At 49.1% G+C, this 8,322-nt stretch overlaps 1 long non-coding RNA gene across 1 annotated transcript; it reads left to right on the forward strand.

The window, feature by feature from the left end:
- The first annotated feature begins 54 nt into the window (after window positions 1-54).
- LOC115946766 (uncharacterized) lies at window positions 55-5,517 on the forward strand. The gene is made up of 3 exons (XR_004080798.2): window positions 55-167; window positions 2,617-2,806; window positions 4,437-5,517. It is a non-coding gene; the product is annotated as an uncharacterized lncRNA (long non-coding RNA).
- The last annotated feature ends 2,805 nt before the right edge of the window (window positions 5,518-8,322 follow it).

The following is an 8,322-nucleotide window of genomic DNA, read 5'->3' on the forward strand; positions in this document are numbered from 1 at the left end:
AGGGCGGGCTCTGAGGAGAGGGGCGGGAGCGGGCCAGGGAGCCGCGGGCCGCCGGCGAGCCGGGTGGAGTGGGGTCAGAGCCCAGCTCAGGGGCGCTCGGGCGGGTGTTGGGGGTGCCCCAGGCTCCGCTTCCCCCGCGGAAACCGCTGTTCCCTCAGGCGGCTTTAGTAAGTGTGAATTTTAAGCTTCAATTCAGTCTCTGTGTCGTGTGGTCGATGTGCCGGAGGGAATGGATGGGATCCATAGGGATCTGAACAGGCTAGAGAGATACCTCATGGAGTTCAACAAGGCCAAGTGCAGGGTTCTGCACATGGAGAGTCCAGAGGAGGCCATGGAGATGCTGCAAGGGCTGGAGCAGCTCTGCTCTGGAGCCAGGCTGAGAGAGCTGGGCTTGTTCAGCCTGGACAAGAGAAGGCTCCTTAAGGGGAGACCTTAGAGCAGCTCCAGTGCCTGAAGGGGCTGCAAGAAACCTGGAGAGGGGCTTTGGACAAGGGCCTGTAGGGACAGGACAAGGGTTAGGGTTTAACCTGACAGAGGGGAGACTGAGATGAGCTCTTAGGCAGAAGCTCTTCCCTGTGAGGGTGCTGAGGTGCTGGCACAGGGTGCCCAGAGAAGCTGTGGCTGCCCCATCCCTGGCAGTGTTCAAGGCCATGTTGGACGTAAGCCACCTGGAGCAACCTGGTCTGGTGGAAGGTGTCCTTGCCTGTGGCAGGAGTTGGGACTGGATGAGCTTTAAGGTCCCTTGCAACCCAAACCATTTGGGGATTCTGTGATTCTATCAATAGATTGCAAGCACATGAGAAGCTCGTTGTTTCCCTTCTTTTGGCAGAATTATTGTGGTTTTCTCCTAATGAAGTTTAAAGGTCCTCAGCTGGTGCTGCTGCACGGTGACTGCATAGGGTTTTCTGCTGCTGGAGACGATGCAGTTTTACTGTGCCTCAGCAGAGGGTTGAGTGCTGCTGCCACTGCCAGCATGTCTGGGAGAATACAGCCTGGGCAGTTCAGAGTCAGAGATCTGTTAGGCACCTACATGGCTGTTGTTGGCATTTAAGCAATTCTAAACAACCAAAAAGGGGGTCAGACTCCTATAGTCCTGCTGTAATCCAGGAAAGTCATCTGCAGTCCCGTGGAGCAATGCTATGAACCCCACCAGCTTTTGCATCAAGATTCTAGGGTTTAGAAGTGCTAAATAAGGAACAGCCCTGAAACTCAAGAACCCCTTTGTGTTAGAGATGAACCCTCCTGATCCTCTGGCTTTGTGCAGGCACTAACATTCCACTAAACCACTGGTTTAGTGGTGGTCTTGGCAGCCCTCGGTTAATGGTTGGACTTGCTGGTCTTAAAGGTCTTTTCCAGCCTAGCTGATTCTGTGATTCTATGATTCTATTCCTACTGATATACAAGGAAGCTTTAATGTGAGCCCTTTGTCATTATTCTGCCACTCACTGGGAAGAAGGACAGATGACCATTTGCATGTTGTCTCTGAGTCAAGAGCAAGGTTAGGCAAGTGCTGTTGCCACCCCAGAATTAGGAGGTGAAGAGGACAAGGCTGTAACTGCCCCTTCCACCTGTAGCAAGTGCTGTGGAGAGAAACCATGGTGCAAGAGCTGAGCTGAGGTGGTAATTAGCATGTGGAGAGCAGAAGCTTTCTGACCAAGATAGCCACCCTGCTGCTGATGCTTGGGCTTAAAGCAGGGCTCTATCCACATAACAGCCTAGCTGCTATGAGAGCTTCCTCCTTGCAGCACCAGCCCTGCTCCATTCCATCCACACCTCGGCCATAGGCTCCTGCTGCCTCCCCTTCTGGGGAGTCTGGCACCAGAGCAGCCACTGGGTACATCAGCTCATCCCTCCTCCTGTGGGTGGTTGGCTTTTCAGTGGCTCACCTGGCAAACCCAGCTGAGCTAAAAATATGGGGTATTTTTGTCTGATTCTTTTCATTGACAACAGCTCATGCTCAAAGGGGTAAATGCAGCAAAGAGCCACGTTGTGTTCGTGTGGCAGTGAGCCCTGACCCAGAGCTGATCTGGTACAGCTGGCACAGGAGATGTTTATGCCAGGGACTGGATTTTAAGCCAGCAGAGTCTCAATTATGGTTCTAATTCAGTGCTTGCTGCTAAAATGGTGAGTACTATGACATGGTCCACATGATATATAATATTTAAACTGGTGCAAATCACTACTTAAAGATTTATTTAACAAAAGATACGTGGGTTAAAATACCTGTGCAATGTGCAAGTGGCAGTGCTTGCAGCCGCAGCTCTGCCACCAGTTATTCTCAGTGCCTGCAGTGATGAGGCATTTTGGGAAGTTACAGTGTCAGCACTCATTGCTTACACTGACAGGTGCCAGGTGCTATTCTACAATCCATATTTCTTCTTTTACTGAGAGCCCAACTGTCAAGTACCTGAGACTAATAAAAATAGCTGTGCAGGTACTTGGATCTCCTGCTGAGTGCCTAATGCTCACTGAGAACCCTGCCCATCATGGGCAGGCCTTCCTAGGATAAAGTACAAGTAGGCATTGCATTTTGATGAACACAAAGAAGACAAAAATAAGCAGGAGATAAACTTCATCACTAATAAACCTTCTCACACTTTCTTTACTCTCTTGCAGAAGCTCTGCTCCTGTATGCTGCCTGCTAACCTGACATAGGAAAATGCTCCCGGTATACACCAGGGTATCATCCTGTACAAACTCTTCAGGCTCTGTGGAGGTACCTTGAAGACTGAGAAACTGATTCACACTTTCCCAAACCATTCTTGTTTGAGCCAAGGAGGAGGAAAACCTCCCACTGTTTCCAAATGTAAGTCTGAGGATGTTGCTATACTGCTGGAAAAAGTACATAAATATCCAAAGATCCTTTTTCAGCTCTTGTCATGTTTGGAGCAAAGATTCCAGGAAATGAATCTGTGAGAAACACAGATTATAAATAGATTCCCAGACACTGTATTTTGCTGCAGCCAAAATCCCTGTGGAATTCACATGGCTATCAGCAAGATGGGGTGGGAAGGGGATGTGACATGTCCCAGACAAAGGATGTCTTGTGGCACAAGTGAAGGGTGTCAGTGTGCAGGAGGCATGCTCACCTTGCTGGGGCACCCAGTGGGTTCTGTGGCTGCTTGCAGCCAGCAGGCAGATTCCCAAGCTGCAGGTCACAGGGAATATGAGTTTATAAAACCAGGACAAGCATCAGCTTTGTAAAACTGACAAGGTGAAAGATGCTGACAGCAGGGGCACTCTTATAGGAAAATACTCTGCTCTGTATCCTCACCCTCTTCCTGAACTGGAAGTTACATTCCATCAGTCCCCATTAAAACAAAACAGGGAGGATGAAAATCTTACATGTGTGGAACCATGAAACAGATAAGGTGGCAGCATGTGTCTAAGTTGGAAAAGAATACAGCTGAGGTGGGGAGATCTACACAAAAAAGGGAAAGTCTTTCCAGACATCGTCTCCTGAGATGTAAGTGTCCATACACCAGTTTGGGCTTTGGGTTAGGGGGAACCCCAATGTGTAGGATCCAGGGCTCTGGCAGCTGGATTTTTGTGCTGTGTGTATGCTGGGTGTCCAGCAGCACTTGTGCTGGATGTCCTGTGAAGCAGCTGCAGGTCTCTCACCAGGACCACACCAGCAGGTGGGATGGGTGCTGTGCAGAGGCTCTGACTTCAGTGCTGGAGCACAGAGCAGCAGAGAGCTGGGAGGGAGGATCTGCTGTCCTGTGGGACATCCCACCAATGTCAGAGGCCAGTGCTCCGACCTGCCCAGCCTGTGCAGATCCAGTACAGCTCTCCAGGGATCCTGCTTGGCTGTGTGGGTGGAAGGAAGTGAGGTAATGTCGTGTGGGGGAAAACAGTGTTTAAGCAAGAGGAACTGTGCACTGGAGTAAGACTGGGGACAGGAAAAGCCAGGAATCAGGAGATTTGGCCAGGGGGTTTAGAACCATCTGCAGCAATTCATCAGACAGCCCCTGTGAACACCATATGCATGAGTGTTCTGCCTCTGGCTGCTATGTTACTCTGACGGGTTCTTTTGACGTGCTCCAGTAACAACAGGGTCTTTCCTCACATGTCCCTGTAAAAATTGATGCATTTAACACATGGAGGTCCCCATAAAACCAGGCCAGCGGTTTGCCACAGAGGAAGCAGTGGATTGATGCCTTGCCTGGGGAGTGAATGTGTTAAGGATCATCACATTAGCACATCTTCAAAAACCCTGAGCCCAAGCTGAGGTCTCAGTTCACACCAAATGAAAGCAAAGTCCCTTGGAGCTGCCAGCCAAGAGAAAGGCCTTGTCCAGTTGTTTTTAGAGGGTCCCTGTAATTCTGAGGTATTTATGGGGCTGTTCTACCCTTGAGGCTTCTCACTACCTGGTTTACAGTCTGGGAAAATGCAGCCAAATGAGAACCTGAGGTGTCCTTCCTCTTTTATCCCAGATCATGAGCACCAGGACAGCATGGGTTCTAGTGGAAGGGGTGGAGATGTGTTCCTGTGGGACAACAAACACCCACCCATGGACCTTGCCTTCTCCTGCTGAAGACTCATGCACTGGGAAACAGGATAGTGTTGGACTGGCTTCTACAACACCTGCAGTAACCCATCAGAGTTCTCACACAGGCCATGCTCATCCAGACATCAGTGCGTCAGGGTTGCTTCTCTCCTGATGGCACCAGAAATCCTCCTGCACTGCATGGCCACTTACAAAGGGAGACACTGCAGCTGACCAGACCTGTTCAGAGTGAGCTGCTTTTCTACACTGGAAAGACTTCAGCAATCCTGCTCGAGACTGTTGCTGTGAGATCTGCATGAGCACTTGTTGCTCTGAATGTCTGCACCCAGGGATGGAGGTAACCTCTGGGCCCATCACTGCTGGAGGCTGCAGATGCCAAAGGTTGCATGGGTTAACAGCAAAAAAAGAAGCCATTAGGAAAACTCATGGAAAAAAGAAAACACCAATAGGAATTAAATGCAAAGATATGAGCTCCAGGGAAGGTCACTTGTCTAGGTGTATACTGTGTTCTGTGCTTATGCTGTTTGCTGCAGGTAGAAGCCAGGTTCTGGCTTGGTGTAGTCCACATGGCTTGTGACCCTGAACTCCCTGTCTCTCATGGAGCACGCAGTGAGCAGCTTCTGGCCTGTGGTGGTGTTCATACATTCTGAAGTGTGAATGGGAGCACACAGGCCAGCGGAGGTGGGTACGTTGGTGACTCCATTCTGATGTGACCCTGAGCCTCTGACACCAGCCACCTCAGGTGCTGCCTGATGCTGAGTTGGAGTCTGAGCCTCATGGAGGATGGAGAAGAGCACTGGCCAAAGACAAATATCCTATTTCTCTTAGAGTTGTTGGTAAAGTGTACAACACTGCTGCTGTAGTACTCGCAGGTAGAAGCTAAAATGCTGCTGAGTCTTTGCTTATTAGAGAAAGTTCAAACATGTATTCCATACTCCTCCTCCCTGGGGAGGGGGTTTGACTGGCTGTAGGGACAGGACAAAGGGGAATGGCTTTAACCTGACAGAATGGAGACTGAGATGAGCTCTTAGGCAGAAGTTCTTCCCTGTGAGGGTGCTGAGGCGCTGGCACAGGATGCCCAGAGAAGCTGTGGCTGCCCCATCCCTGGCAGTGTTCAAGGCCAGGTTGGATGGGGCTTGGAGCAACCTGGTCTAGTGGAAGGTGTCCCTGCCCATGGCAGGGGGTTGGGACTGGATGAGCTTTGAGGTCCCTTCCAACCCAAACCAGTCTGGGATTCTGTGTGGCAGCAACTGTCCAAATAAATCTGCTTCAGCACTTACTGGAATGGAAATATACTGAGAAAGAAAAACCTCCAGACACTCCTATACCCATGAACACAGAGATCCGTGCAGTCAGAGTGTACTGGGCTGCAAAGAACGGACAACCAGCCACAGTGTTAGGAATTGCTATTCCTAGTCACTCTTCTATTATTTTCCCTATTTAGCTAATAATTAGGAGACAGAAGAGAAGGGAAATGCGAGTTTGAGTCTGTGGTGTGGTGACTGATGCTAGAAGAGGTTGCAGTAATGTATTTAGATTTTAATGGAACATTTCACACTGCGTCTCAAAGTCTGCGCAAAACTGAATCAGACAGGCTATGAAAGCTAATGACTACATCAGGTGGAGGAAGGTATCTGAGTTTCTACAAACATCACTGCCAGGCTAAGATCTGATTAATCAATTCAGACTAACATCAGATTAACATCATTTTCCTCTTTGCTGCCTTCTCAGACAAGATCTGAGACAGCTCCAGGCCGTCACATCATCTATTGCATAGGTAAGAGCATTTGATGAGCCCCATCCGTGCCCTGTGGGCAGCAATCATGCTCAGTCGAGCTTGTTGTTTCCCTTTATTCAATTTCATCTTCCTTTTCTAGAATCCAAAAATTACAGCAAATCTCCATGTGCTGCAAATCTCCTTTTCTTTACACTTGAACTTGATTTAAGACAAAGTCAGAGTTTTACAAGGCACTTCCATATTCAGCTATCCATTTCTCATCTCTCTGAGTAGGAATCTTTCAGCTCAAGTGATTGTGGAGTGCTCCAGATGTGCAGACACATGCATATCATCTCTGGCAGGACTTTGATTTCAGCTCGTATCTCACACTCAGTTTCTCGCTCACACATCTGCTCAGAGCACATCCTTGATTAACTGCTGAAATCTGTGCTAGAATAAACTTCCACTTCTCCTCCCTGTTGGCAAAGCTGGCATCATCAGACAGCTCCAGCTCACAGATTTATTCACAAAAGTTCCCATCTGCTGGTTTTGATGTCAAAGGAATTTAAGTTCTTTTCTTGTATCATCATTTTTATGCCTCATCTCAGGAAAAATATATTAGTGGTGGTGGGCACCTGGAACATCTTGGAAAGGTCCTTGTTTCCATACCATGTCATCTGCCCAAAGTAGTAATTCATAGAATCATAGAATCCCAAAGTGGTCTGGGTTGGAAGGGACTCTAAAGCTCATCCAGTTTGAATCCCCTGCCACAGGCAGGGACACATTCCACTAGACCAGGTTGCTGGAAGCCCTGACCCACCTGGCCTTTAACTTCCTTGAGCAGCCTCACACTCTTTAGCACCTCCACTGAGTGCACTGAGAGACACAAACTCCAGTCATCAGTGGAGGTAGTTGCTAGTTCTTAGTAGAGAGTCATATCAGTCTGCAGATGAAAAAGTTGCTTCAGTTCTCCTTTGTACTTTGGAGCAAGTGCTGATTAAGCCACCTGAAGTGCTGCCCTGCAACCAGCAGCTATAGATTTTACAAGTCATCTTTTTTATGCTGAGCCAGCCATGGAGACCCTCTTTCATAGCCTTCTAGTTTCCCCAGGAAACCTGATGATGCCCAACACTCGCAAAGACCATAGCAACTCTGAACAATTTTTATTTCAATGATATTAAATCAGATGCCTCATTCCAGTTGGCATCACTGCATCGGTGTCAAACCTGGCTGTGAAAACACAAGGTGAATTCCCCGTGAATTTGGTATTTATCTCTTTAAGAGCTGAACCTAGCCTTGACCCTGAATGAGGAAGGGTCTGATCCAGCTCCTTGACGGAGTGCAGGCATCAGAGGGTGGCAGCTCCAGGGAAACCTTAGAGCAGCTTCCAGTGCCTAAAGGGGCTCCAAGAAAGCTGGAGAGGGGCTTTGGACAAGGGCCTGTAGGGACAGGACAAGGGGGAATAGCTTTAACCTGACAGAGGGGAGACTGAGATGAGCTCTTAGGCACAAGTTCTTCCTTGTGAGGGTGCTGAGGCGCTGGCACAGGATGCCCAGAGAAGCTGTGGCTGCCCCATCCCTGGCAGTGTTCAAGGCCAGGTTGGATGGGGCTTGGAGCAAGCTGGTCTGGTGGAAGGTGTCCCTGCCTGTGGCAGGGGTTGGAAGTGGATGAGCTTTAAGGTCCCTTCCAATCCAAATCTGTCTGTGATTCTATGACCAGTGCAGAGCTGCTCATAGAGTGGCTGAGAAGGTCTCCAAGCCCCTGTTGCTTCCAGGAGATGAGCTTGTGCTTTACCCCTTCTGCTTTCAGTTCTTATCTTTAGGTTGAGCTGGCACTGTAGACCTCGCCTTATACCAGGGAGTTGCTCCGTGGCCATGGCCTCCATTCTAATTCAAAAGTCCCAGATGAAGGGCTAATTCTGACTGGGGTGATGTGCTTTATTGGGAAGATGTTTCCCTGACGATTGAATCACCTGGGAAAAGACTGTGATCTCCTGCAAGCTGGGCCAGACTGTGTAAGATGAGATGAGATGAGAGGTATTAGAAGCTAGAAACCCTCCTTCTATTTTCTTTCTGTCAGGAGAAGTCATCTTTAG

The sequence above is a fragment of the Melopsittacus undulatus genome, chromosome 8, assembly GCF_012275295.1.
Source record: "Melopsittacus undulatus isolate bMelUnd1 chromosome 8, bMelUnd1.mat.Z, whole genome shotgun sequence".
Classification (NCBI taxonomy): domain Eukaryota; kingdom Metazoa; phylum Chordata; class Aves; order Psittaciformes; family Psittaculidae; genus Melopsittacus; species Melopsittacus undulatus.